This window comes from Leiobunum rupestre, chromosome 5 (assembly GCF_980474605.1).
Source record: "Leiobunum rupestre chromosome 5, qqLeiRupe1.1.hap1, whole genome shotgun sequence".
Lineage (NCBI taxonomy): Eukaryota > Metazoa > Arthropoda > Arachnida > Opiliones > Sclerosomatidae > Leiobunum > Leiobunum rupestre.
In genome coordinates, this window is record NC_143388.1 from 66,654,295 (window position 1) to 66,666,681 (window position 12,387).

Consider the following 12,387-nt stretch of genomic DNA (forward strand, 5'->3'; position numbering starts at 1 on the left):
GCGCGACAGACACGACGGATATCAAAACAAACGACTGCGCGCGCATCCGATAGTGTTCCTTTTTTCTATAGTAGCGACTTGATAGGGTGCGATTTGCCGAAAATGAAGCCAACTTCAGCACCAGCGTTCTTTTTCGCTGACGACAAAAACGTGTTTTGAAAAAAAATTATATCCGGCGCCAGCGTCAACTTGAAGAAATTTTTTTTCCAGTGTGCGGCGGGTTTTAATCATACCAGAAATCGTTTTGCGCCATCTCAATTTGAAAATCTACGTGAATTTCACGGATTCGTTGTAAAAAGGGAGATGGGCGCAGTCAACCATGCTTCGGGTCTGATATTAAAATTGAGATTTAGCCCAGGACCGATAAATTAAAAAAGCGGGTTAATCGAACAATTTATAAATTACAAGCTAAAATTTTGCATATCGGTAGTTTTTGACTTAAAAAAAATTACTTAAAGTCCCCACCACTCAGAATCTTCCATCGCCGCCATTTTGGAAAATGGCGGCCATTTTGCGTTGTTAAAAGTTTTTTTTTATTTTCGCAACTGTAAGCTGTAAACAATTAATTCCAACGGCTGATATGATTTAGAACTATATCTACGATATAAAAAATTTCGAGTTGAATTGGCTGCGATTTTGGAATATAGCTGCCATTTGGCGTTTTTAGAAGGACTTTTTTATTTTAGCAACAGCAGGCAGTAAAAATTTATTTCCAACGGCTAATATGCTTTTAGAACTATATCTACTATATAAAAAAATTCAATTGAACTGGCCGCCGTTTTGGAAAATGGCTGTCAATTTTAAATAATTTTTATTAAGAAAAACGAAGGCAATATAATGTAATTTAAACGGATAACAGCAAAGAATAATTTTTTAAAGTCGGTTATATTTTTAGTTCTTACTTTTGGACCCATTTAAAAAATGGCGGTCAACGTCAATATTTCTTATACATCTGGCAGTTTGACGAAATACAAAATATTAAGTACTCTTAAATTGTAAATTACTTAAACAAATGTATTTAACTCAGTTTTACAAACAATTATTTTATAAGAAATAAATTAAATTAACACATTTAACAATACTATCGATAGGTGGCGTTTCATACTAACACTAATACATGCCAGGTTTATTCGAGAACCAATTTTGCAAAGTTGATGTCACTCAGATTTTTAGGCTACAGTCGTGATCTGTTTTCTGTTTTCTGTTTAAACAACTTTTTACCTAATTACTTTTCATGTTAACGACGCATCTGGTACTTGACAATTAAGTTGTAATGAGGTTGTAATTTGACCTATAAATATATTAGAAAACTTTTGTAAGTTTAAAAATATCAAAGGCTAATCTACTTCCAAAGCTTATTTTAATAACGTTAAACTCAATAGTGTGCCAGCTTTATTTTTTAATGTTTCGAAATTAAGACGTGTATAATATGCGAAAAGAGTTGTCTGACGGGGATATTGTTTGCGTAACTCGAGGGGCTAAAATCCGAAATAGAATCCAGTATTTTAACATTCGTAGAATCTGCATGTCATTTATTTCTAGATAAGTGGTACAGAGAAAGGAACGAATATCAATACGATGAAAGAAAGCGAATTGTAAAACCCACCGCTAATATTATTCGAGAATATTTTCGCTCACAAGTCTACGACACGACGACGAACCTCTTTGAAAGCGATATTTTAAGTGGTAGTCCAGAACGAATCCCGGAAACTTTGCGCATTTTAATTGAAAATGTAACGAAAGCTCCTCTGAATTGCATTAGAGCACGCGATTATTTCGGTGGTTCTACCACGCTCTTTCGTCTCATCTTTTCAATTTGGCTTGGGTGTACACTTGCACCGTCACTACACTTCACGGCAACTAATAGATCTCTTATCAATTCTTGGCTTGTGCTCTTCTTACAAGATTCGAAAGGGCGGTAATGCGACATCCTGACACTATAGCTATTGACAGTGAAGGTAACATTCAGTTCGTCTTCCAAAGGTTGTTTTAAGCGATAATGCAAGCCAATTCACGTCAAAATTGCTGCAAAATACGTTAGAAACATTGGGGGTTAAGCAAAGGTTTACGGCCGTATACCACCCACAATCCAATCAGTCAGAACGTGTAAATAGAAACTTGGCATTTATGATTTCGGCCTACGTTAAGGAACATAACGATCGTTGGGATGTTCACCTACAACAGTTCGCCATGGCTATGCGCTCCACGATCCATGACTCGACATTGTATTCGCCCTCTCATTTGTTTTTGGGTAGAGAAATCAGAGAACCTGGAGAACCTATAGGTCCGGCTCACAAATTAACATTGATGTCCAAATTAGTCCAAAAGAAGCTACGGCTCTCGTGAAACGTTTTAAAACTAGGCTTACTACAGCTCAGTCAACCCTTGAGGAAGATCAACGTCAACAGGCAGACAATTATAACAAAAAACGCATCGATAAAGAATTTGAAGTTGGGGATTTAGTGTTAAAAAAGACCCATATCCTTTCGTCAGTGGCTAACAATGTGTCAGCCAAATTAGGTGAACGGTTCGATGGTCCTTGGGCCATTCACGAAAAATTGACTCGCGTCATAAATCGCCTGAGTTACTGCAACACTGGTACGGTGCTTAAGGGTACACACCATATCTCACAATTAAAACCATACGTCCAACGTGACGGTGATTGCCCTGTGACAGCCAAGGCTAAGGTTAAGCCATCCATTAATACTCCGTTAGTTAACCATAGTTAGTATCCAATGGTACTACGTTCTCGTACGACCAAATAGCATGTACACTCTGTTAAATAAGTCTTCGGCCGTTGGGATTTTGGCACTTATTTGCGATTATCTCAAAAACTATGAATGATAGCAAGTTGAAACCGATTTTATTTTTAATATTTTATTAATATCTTTCATACCCATGTCTTGATTCACGTGTAGCATTTCCATATCCGCCGGAAACGCCAAATATCGTTTTTGACAACTTTTTTAATAATGATTTTACGCCCCTGTAAGATTCTTGAAGTGTCGAGAGAGCCGCGATATATGGAATACCTGATGCAACGCATCGCCATCGCGGTTCAGAAGGGCAACGCCGCCTCCGTTCTCAGAACGTTCTCCGCCGGTGCTTCGATTGAAGACTTTTGGTATATATTGTCTTAAATTTGTCATTTATATTTTCAATTTTGTACTTACCAAATAAAAATTAATATTCGGTTATTTGTGCATATTCCGAGTTAGGGAAGGGCCCATACTTTTACCAGGATATTTTTGGATCTGTGTGATAGCGAGGTGTTCACTGTGTCCCTTTAACCCCTTATTAATGTACTGACGTGCTCAAGATGTATTAATTATTTGTTTTATATATTTGTATATGCAAATTATACAGGGTTTCCACTTAAATATGGTCCAGGGCGAATTTCCCCAAAACAGTTTTTAGCCGCTTTCACAAAGTCGTTTTGTTGGGGAGAATTCTAAAGTAAGAGAGGGAAGAGCATTCCCTTTTCGGTGGGGTGATCCGACTTCAGCTTTTCTCTTTCACCTTCTGCACAATGTCAGCAGTTCACAAAGACTTCCTTTTACTCGCGCTAACACTAACACAGTTTTATTTGAGCCAGCCATAGCGCACCGAAACCACGAGGTAAACGAAGTCTCTCTTTCCCTCGGGCCTCGGGAAAACAGGTGTTTGTGTATAACAAGACCACCACGACGTCATAACCGCTTCTATATTGGCCAAACCTGGCACGCTATTTTCAGCCGAAGGTCGAAATATCAAACTGGAATAGATATGGGTTGACCGCCGACCTTGAACCCTGTCTTCAAGGTCATGCAAAAACTATTTCGAGAACCATAATGTTTAGAAAGTTGGTTCCATTAGAAAAGTTATCGCCCTGTCGTTTTAGTTGTTCTTCGTCACAATTTATGTATTAATAACTTGGTCCATATATCTAATTGTAATTTTTGCTCTAAACCTTATGGTTTGACCTTGAAGACTTGGTTCAGGGTCATATAATTTTCCGAATATTAAAACTCTCACCAAGATGAGATTGTCTAGCAAATTTCGATAATGTAGCAAGATTTCTTTTGGAGTTATAAGCCCTTTCTTGCAATTTTCCCTTTTACGACCTCTGTGATTTTGGTAAAATAATTATCGACTTCCCATTAGTTGAATCCGATCGGATCTACGGTAATTATGCCCAAAACTTGATGCATATTAGAGAAAAAACCACGTAATTCAGTACAAATTCGGGCATAACTCGGAAACGGTTCATCAATCATCCTATGGTCCAATTCGTTGAACGCAAATATCGGGGGAAACTGCCTCCTCACCCTCTTTGCCCCTTAAAAACTATGTTGTCCACCCCGCATCGCTGCGGACTCATCGTATCCTCAAAGAAGACATTAAATATGAATATTATAAAAATAAATTAGGCGAAGTTCGTTGAAAATGTATTTTCATTCGTATTTATTTTTTCTACTTAGTACATGGTTTTTGAAGACTTAAACACACAAAAAACGTTTTCGACACAGACTAACATTTCAGAAAACCCCTTACCATAAATTACGTAACAAATATTCGAACCCTCCTTCAATTATACCATAAACTTGAAACTAGTATAATTCTTTCAAAATTAAGCTTCGATATTTAATAACATTATTTTCAGTGTGTACAAAGTCGCGACTAAGTTAAAATACTTGATAATTTAGGTTTCAGTATAAAATCACGGTATCACACCGTGATTTTCCATTATAACTTAATTTATAGTTAACTTTACAGTCGCGACTTTGTTCGTTGGTATGTGACGTAATATCTTAGCTACACCCCCTCCCTGTAACAGTGGCACTTACACAAACCCCCTTCCCCTCTTCTTTGCATTATTACAACTTAAAAGACAAGGATGGGAAGTGGAAACTACACTGTTTTGGCGTAATGGTACGGAATACTAGCCTGATACTCAATCACACCTTAAGATTTTTCGAGTGACTAAAATAATTAGTAAATTTAACATGAGAAGCCACCAACGGTCGAACATTTACAAAAATACACATAAACTTGGTAGAAATAACCGTTTTTTAATAAGAGAAAACCGCGGTACTTCGGCAATATATGCATTCAAGGCGGGTACAAGATTTAACACTAATATTTGAAAGAATAAATAAATAAAAGCACGCGTCAGAAGGAACGCGCAAAAAAAAGAGAGAAACCGCTAAAATTAAATTTACAAGTGGAGAGGAATAAGCTAAAATTACCGAAAACAAAATGACAAACCCTTAAACAATTTTTCAAAGAGGAACAAATACAATTTGAAAATATATACATACACACACATAAATATATATATATATATTTTCAAGAGATCAAGCTCTGGTTCTCAAATCTACCTCCGTTACGTCCAATTCTTCATCTGTGGTTTTAACTTTTTACCCGCAAACAAAATTATATATATATATATATATATATATATATATATATATATATATATATATATATATATATATATATATATATAAAAATAGACCAAAATTAAACGCGACAAAACTAACGGAACGAGAGTTTTTCGTTCAATCCGAATGGGTGTTCAGTTCCCAATTTAAAAATTAGACGGTTCTCTTCGGTAACTCTGAAGGGACGATCTCCATTAAGGGACTTGAGGACACGAACAGAGATAGCGTTGATAGTGTAGACATTGTTGAAATGCCGGGTCAGCCAGACGGCGTCCAGTTTCCCCGATGTAAACAATACCGCAAATAGTGCATGACAAAGCGTAAATAATGTTAGAGGTTGTACGGGTAAAGGAACCTCTGATAGTAAACACGCACTTCGGTCCTATCACTACCAAGTCAGAACTAACATGGGCGCAAGTATTGCAGCGTGGACGGAGACAATTCGTAGTACCGGTATGATCAGCGGAAGCGCCATCCCCAGGTAATGTAATCTGGGGGGATCATGGAAAATATATTTAGTCTCCGGATCCAGTTGCAAAAGCTTGAAATTCTTCTTGACAATAATTGCAACTTTGTACACGTGCGGGTAAAAAGTTAAAACCACAGATGAAGAATTGGACGTAACGGAGGTAGATTTGGGAACCAGAGCTTGATCTCTTGAAAATATATATATATATATTTATGTGTGTGTATGTATATATTTTCAAATTGTATTTGTTCCTCTTTGAAAAATTGTTTAAGGGTTTGTCATTTTGTTTTCGGTAAATTTAGCTTATTCCTCTCCACTTGTAAATTTAATTTTAGCGGTTTCTCTCTTTTTTTGCGCGTTCCTTCTGGCGCGTTTTCTGGCGCGTGCTTTTATTTATTTATTCTTTCAAATATTAGTGTTAAATCTTGTACCCGCCTTGAAGGCATATATTGCCGAAGTACCGCGGTTTTCTCTTATTAAAAAACAGTTATTTTACCAAGTTTATGTGTATTTTGAAAATAATTAGGGAAACTTTTTAAAGAGTGAAACAATACTATTTTATTGCAGTTATAGAATGTTATAACATGTTTTCACTATTCAAGATTAAAAATAGTTACAAAATAATAATGGCTTTGTTAACCAGTGGCGTAGCGAGGATATTTGGCGCCCAGGGCAAAACTCCCAAATTTGCGCCCCCCGGCTACCCATTATCAGGCTTGCCCCCACCTTCGCCCGATCAGACAAACAGATATTTGTATTATATTTAATAAAATCAATTTTAACCTTCTATATTATAGCATTCTCTCACAAAACTCTCCGTAAAATTGACGAATTTCGCCAATTTAAGTCTTTAGTCATGTTCGAGAACTCTTAAAAATAACTAAATGGTTAATCAAAAATAACCTTCCTAGAAACCCCGGAACAATTATTGTAGTTTAATATCTACAAAAACGATATTTTTTATGTTTCTTCAAACGCTCGTAAAACTGACTACCGAATGGTAGAAAATGCCACATTCACAATTCAACTTTTAAATTTTCAACAATACTGAGTGTTATATATAAAACAATATCCGTTTTAATACTGTGGGCGCCTCTTTGACCGTCGGCGCCCGGGGCGGATGCCCCGCCTGTCCTCCCCTCACTACGCCTTTGCATTGTTAACAAATTGTTTGGACAACTCGAACACCTAAGGAATCAAACCATTCCACCCACTGAATGAATGGTAGGAGATTCGCCACGTTTATCAATGTAATACGGCTTCTCCTATAACGTCCTCTCAACATCATCGGTTGCTGCTGGAATGCTTCAGATACGTCTGGACATTTCCGCCTAAATCGGAAACTTTTTTGGTAGCTGCGCCAGAACAGCAAGACGTCACAGTCTACTGATTGAACCGGCTCGGCGAGATATTTATCTATCTCGTTGGCTAATTTGCAAGCCTGAACGCGGTTGGATGGTGCCTCAGATTTTCGGATGAATCGGATCGTCCAAATGTGTTACGCGGCTGTTGTTGCTCCTCTTCGTTCGGCGCTAATTGCTCCTATAGTTGCCTGAGGGCATTTTCCGAGGGGCTGATCACTCCGCGTAATCGGTGTACAGAGCCGTACCCATTAGTACAGTCAAAGGTACGGCTCTGTACACCGATTACGCGGAGTGATCGGCAATTGTACGATAATTCAGTAGGATGTGCGATATTACAACGTACGATATTGGAAATTGTACGATAATTCAGTAGGATGTACAATATTACAACGTACGATATTGACAATTGTGAGAATAATTCAGTAGGAATGAGTTTTTGTTATGTACGTTGTTGAAAAATACCAGTTTTGACGCTAAATTACAGTACGCTCTCAAAAAAATAGTACCATTTATAATATTATGCAAAATGGTATTTGTACCATAATCATAGTACGTATATGGCAACGCTGCCAGTAGCGGCTCTTAGGGTTTTCCACAGGTGGGCTCCGTGGGCTAAGTATTTTGTGTCACTTACAACTTTAGTGACCCCTTATAAATTTTCTAGGAAGCCAGAAGAGTAAGGTCGTTTTATTGTTGCGGCTCTCGTTTCGTTTACTGGACCCCCTACTGACCTTGTATCCGTGCCCTAAATGGGTAAGAGTGTGCAAGAACTGGTGGCCTTACCGGGAGTCGGGGTCCGGCTCTTGTAACCCATAAGGGCGGTGGCGCATTGGGAGATGTTAGCTCTGATCAAATGGTCCTATCTTCACCTCCGACTTTGGTCAGGTTTGGGCTGGATACTGAGCTTCGTCTCATGCTAACGGAGAGGGTCCGTGCAAACTGGCCGCCTCGGCGGATTGGGTAGCCTGCTGTGGGGCGGCATGCCTCCATATGCGGGCACGGTGATCCTGTTTCCCGGCCTTTTGGGGCCCACCGGGATCTCCGGTGCCAGCTGTGCCGGGTTACTTGGTCTGCTGTGTGCTCGTCGTTCCCCTTTAGGAGCTCTCTCCAAAGGGTTTGACTCTTTACCTACGTAGGTAGGGTGTCGGCTGGAGTTGCTACAGCATCCACTCTTACTCCCACTGCTGTGAGCGAAGTGGGGATTGGTCCACCCATTGCTGCACCTTCTGCTGGGTTGAGTGGCTTGCGTCAAAGGTGCGACCATCAGTAGTAGGGTTCTGCTACCCATGCTGGATTTGTCAACTGTCCGGGCTAGGTGGACGCTGGCGTAGGGCACTATGATGATAGGCCTCCGGTGGTATGGTCTCTGTTATTAGGTACACCGGGCTATAAATTCTGACACACTGACCTTGTATCCGACCTAGAGGGGACACGTGCATTCCCGGGGTATTTCCCTAAACCCCCTTTCTTTTCTTTCTATTGTCCATTCAACTATCTCTCAATTTCTGCTCCCTTCCTCCCGAATCTATCTGTTTATGGTCTACTATCTTCTTGAATATACGAATTGATTTTCAAAAACAAATTCAAGAAAAACGTTTTTTGGCAATAAAACAAATTTCTAGAGATAAAGAAAATTCATAAATTGAAATATGTGGCCTCTTAATTATAAATATGTGGCCCCACTCAGAAATGCAAGGGGGCTAAGGCCCACTTCAGCCCACCCTTAGCGCCGCTACTGAACGTTGCAGGTGATTCTCTATTCCTCTGTCTAAATAGAGAGAAGAACCACTCCCTTTTTTAATTTCGCCCCCCTTTTCTACTCGCTAGTCAGACCTCTAGATATTTTTGAAGCGTACGATAAATAGAACTGAAATACGATAATTTTCAGGTGTTGGTACGATAATTCTATTCAATCAGGTTGGCAACGCTGCCGTGGAAACATCTAAAGTAGAATATCTCTTTTGTGTTCTTATTAAATAATTAATTTATAGCAAAACATATACAATAATCACAGCGAGTCTTCCTAGAAATCTGTGCATTGATGTGTAAAGCCTGGTTTACACTTGGCAGTTATTAGACAAAAACTAGCTGTATAAGCGGAAAATAGGCGAGCGTGGGAGTGTTTGTTCAGTGATAGATTTTCGACATCAAAGTTCGTGTGATGAAATACTTTGGTTTGTTTTAGAATAAAGGGCGGCTTGTGAAACATTTAGGCGGTTTTGTCATTTTTCAAATTTGGGAAGATATAGCGGCTTTTGAATTACGAAGATTAAAAATATTTCAATATTTCCATATTTTATTCGAATTCATATATTTTCAAGTTATAAGGGATTTTACCACAACAATTGCACCGATTGGAACACCATCATATAATTTTGGCTGCATCCCCTACTTTAACTATGTTTAGAAACCAACGTTTGCAGCTCTCGCCACTGTACGGGAAAATTTAAAAAAAATTAAAGGTTTTATCAAAAAGAAACATTTTGCGTCGGCAATTGTGTTATGTGATTAAGATTGAACAACGTGCCAAGTATAGTTTTAAGCACCAAATAGGTAAGTAACTTTGCTGACGAAGTTCATATAATTATTTCCCTAAAATGTGCATATACTCAGTGTAATGCCCAAATATTACGTTTCGGAATATATTGCTCTTTCGTTAAGTTTTCTTAGTAACAATTATCCCTCTCACGCTTCTCCCCCCTTAAGTTTCGTTTAAAATATATTTCCTGAGTTTGAATGCTGGCCGTTATTTCTGACGATTGTTATATTCTCAATTGGCCTCCGCGAAGGTGCCCCCAGTAGAAGGAAAGTGAGGGTCTGGCGCCAGTCCCGGGGTCGGGGTCAGGTTCGGGATCGGGGTCCGGGATTTAAGGGGTGAAATGAGGGTAAAATCGTCGAAAAGTCAATGTATTTAGGGTATTTTTCGCGACGATTTGTTTTTTCGTATATCAACATATTGTGTCCAGGCCAACTTGTTCATTTATCTACGCTTATCTCGAAAGATACTTGAACGTATATCTTATCAAGTTTTATCGTACGGAATAAGTTGAAATGATGTAAAAATTGATAACCTAGACGACGCGTGCGCAGATTACCCCGGGGGACGCGGTTAATTTGAATTTAAGAGTGTTTTGACGTCATGGAATATTCGTTGTTAAAGTAGAATGGAAATATTTTTAAACTTCATTTTAATATCATTGTAGTATGCTTGACACTTGAACCAATCTCACGAGTATTTCTTAAAACGAATATCTCGATCGCGTTTTATCGTACGAAATAAGTGGAAATTATGTAAGTTGTATGATTAATAACCTAGGCAGGAAGATAGCGCGCGCGTGCGTGGATTACCTGGGAGGCGTGGATTACCTGGGAGGCGCGGATTGCCCGGGCGCGCGGTTAATTTGAATTTAAAACATGGATTCCCTCTCCGAAATAATTCATGTACCCAAAATTGGACCGCAAGTTTTTTTCTTTTAGGGGAATCTCTATGGGAGTTTAACATTACAATAAAGCTAATAGGTCCAGTTTGGGGTACTTTTGGTCCGAAATGGGGTACATAGGGCCGAAAATGGTGACTTTGGTCGTTTTAAGGGTACTTTTGTTCTATTTTGGTCCATTTTTGGGTACATCAGAAAAGCAGTTGGAAAAACGAAGAGCCTTATTTTTTTTTTCCACCCATCTCCAAACTCCAAAAATTTATTGCTTTAATTTATTTATCGCTTCCGTAGGTATAAAATAAGATAAAAACCACTAACCTATATTTTAATTACGGTAAATTAAAAATACTTAATTAGTGTACTAAGTTACGTTTAAAAGAACCTTTTGTAACAATTCCAATATGTAAATATAGGTATAAGGATTGAAAAAATACTTAAAACGTGGTTTTACTGATAAACCCTAAAGGAATTTAACTTTAAAGGGTATCTTAGATTATTGTTTTTAATTTTATTCAAGTTGAAAACGTATTAAGAGTCCTTCAAAGTACTATAAAAGGATTTTATTTACGAACTTAATTCATATTTTCTTCAAACTTTCAATTCGCTTTTATTACTATTTAAATACGGTAAAATATAATTCTTATACACAAATATAGTCAGAAAGATACTATAAAACACTAAAATTAAAATTAAATTAAATTTGTGTGGATAAGATTTGTAAATATCATTTTGAAACTAATAACTTTCACGCTTTATTTAAGTCAAGCCAATAAAAACAATTACCTATATTTTAAATACGGTAAAATATAAATACATTTCCGATATATAAATAGGTAGAATAACACTATGAAAAGTTCCTTTTTCTTCTTTTAATACGACAACACACACAACTCTGATACGCAAATATATAAAGAAAATATAAAAAAAAATTTACTCTACGTTCGATACGTTAAAATACATTTCCGATACACAAATATAGATAAAGAAATACTATAAAATGTAAAAAGGTAGAAAAATACTACACATTAACCATTATGAATTTAAGCTTACAACATCCTTCACGTATAGAGCATAACATATATGTTCAGAGTTAACTTGTTTCCTCGTTATCTTTATCGCATGTGTTTTAAATAGCGTATGGAATAAGTTAAGAATGTACTGAAATGGTGTATGTTTAAACCTCGTAGAATAAAGAGTAAAACATATGTTCAGAGTCGGCTTGATTACTAAAGCGAATAACACAGAGACGTTTCCGGTGTAGTCACGTAGGAAGAAAAATACTACAACACTCTCTATACTCTACATTCAACACGTTAAAATATACTTCCGAAATGTCAATATAGGTAGTAAAATACTACAAAATCTCTATACTTTACCTTCAATACGTTAAATTACATTCCAATATGTAAATATAGGAGGAAAAATACTACAAAAGCCTCTTTTCTTGGCGTTCAATATGTTAAAATAGATTTCTGAAATGCAAATGTAGGTAGTAAATACTACAAAATCTCTATACTCTACCTTCAATACGTTAAATTACATTCCAATATGTAAATATAGGTAGTAAATACTACAAAAGCCTCTTTTCTTGGCGTTCAATATGTTAAAATAGATTTCTGAAATGCAAATATAGGTAGTAAATACTACAAAAGCCTCTTTTCTTGGCGTTCAATATGTTAAAATAGATTTCGGAA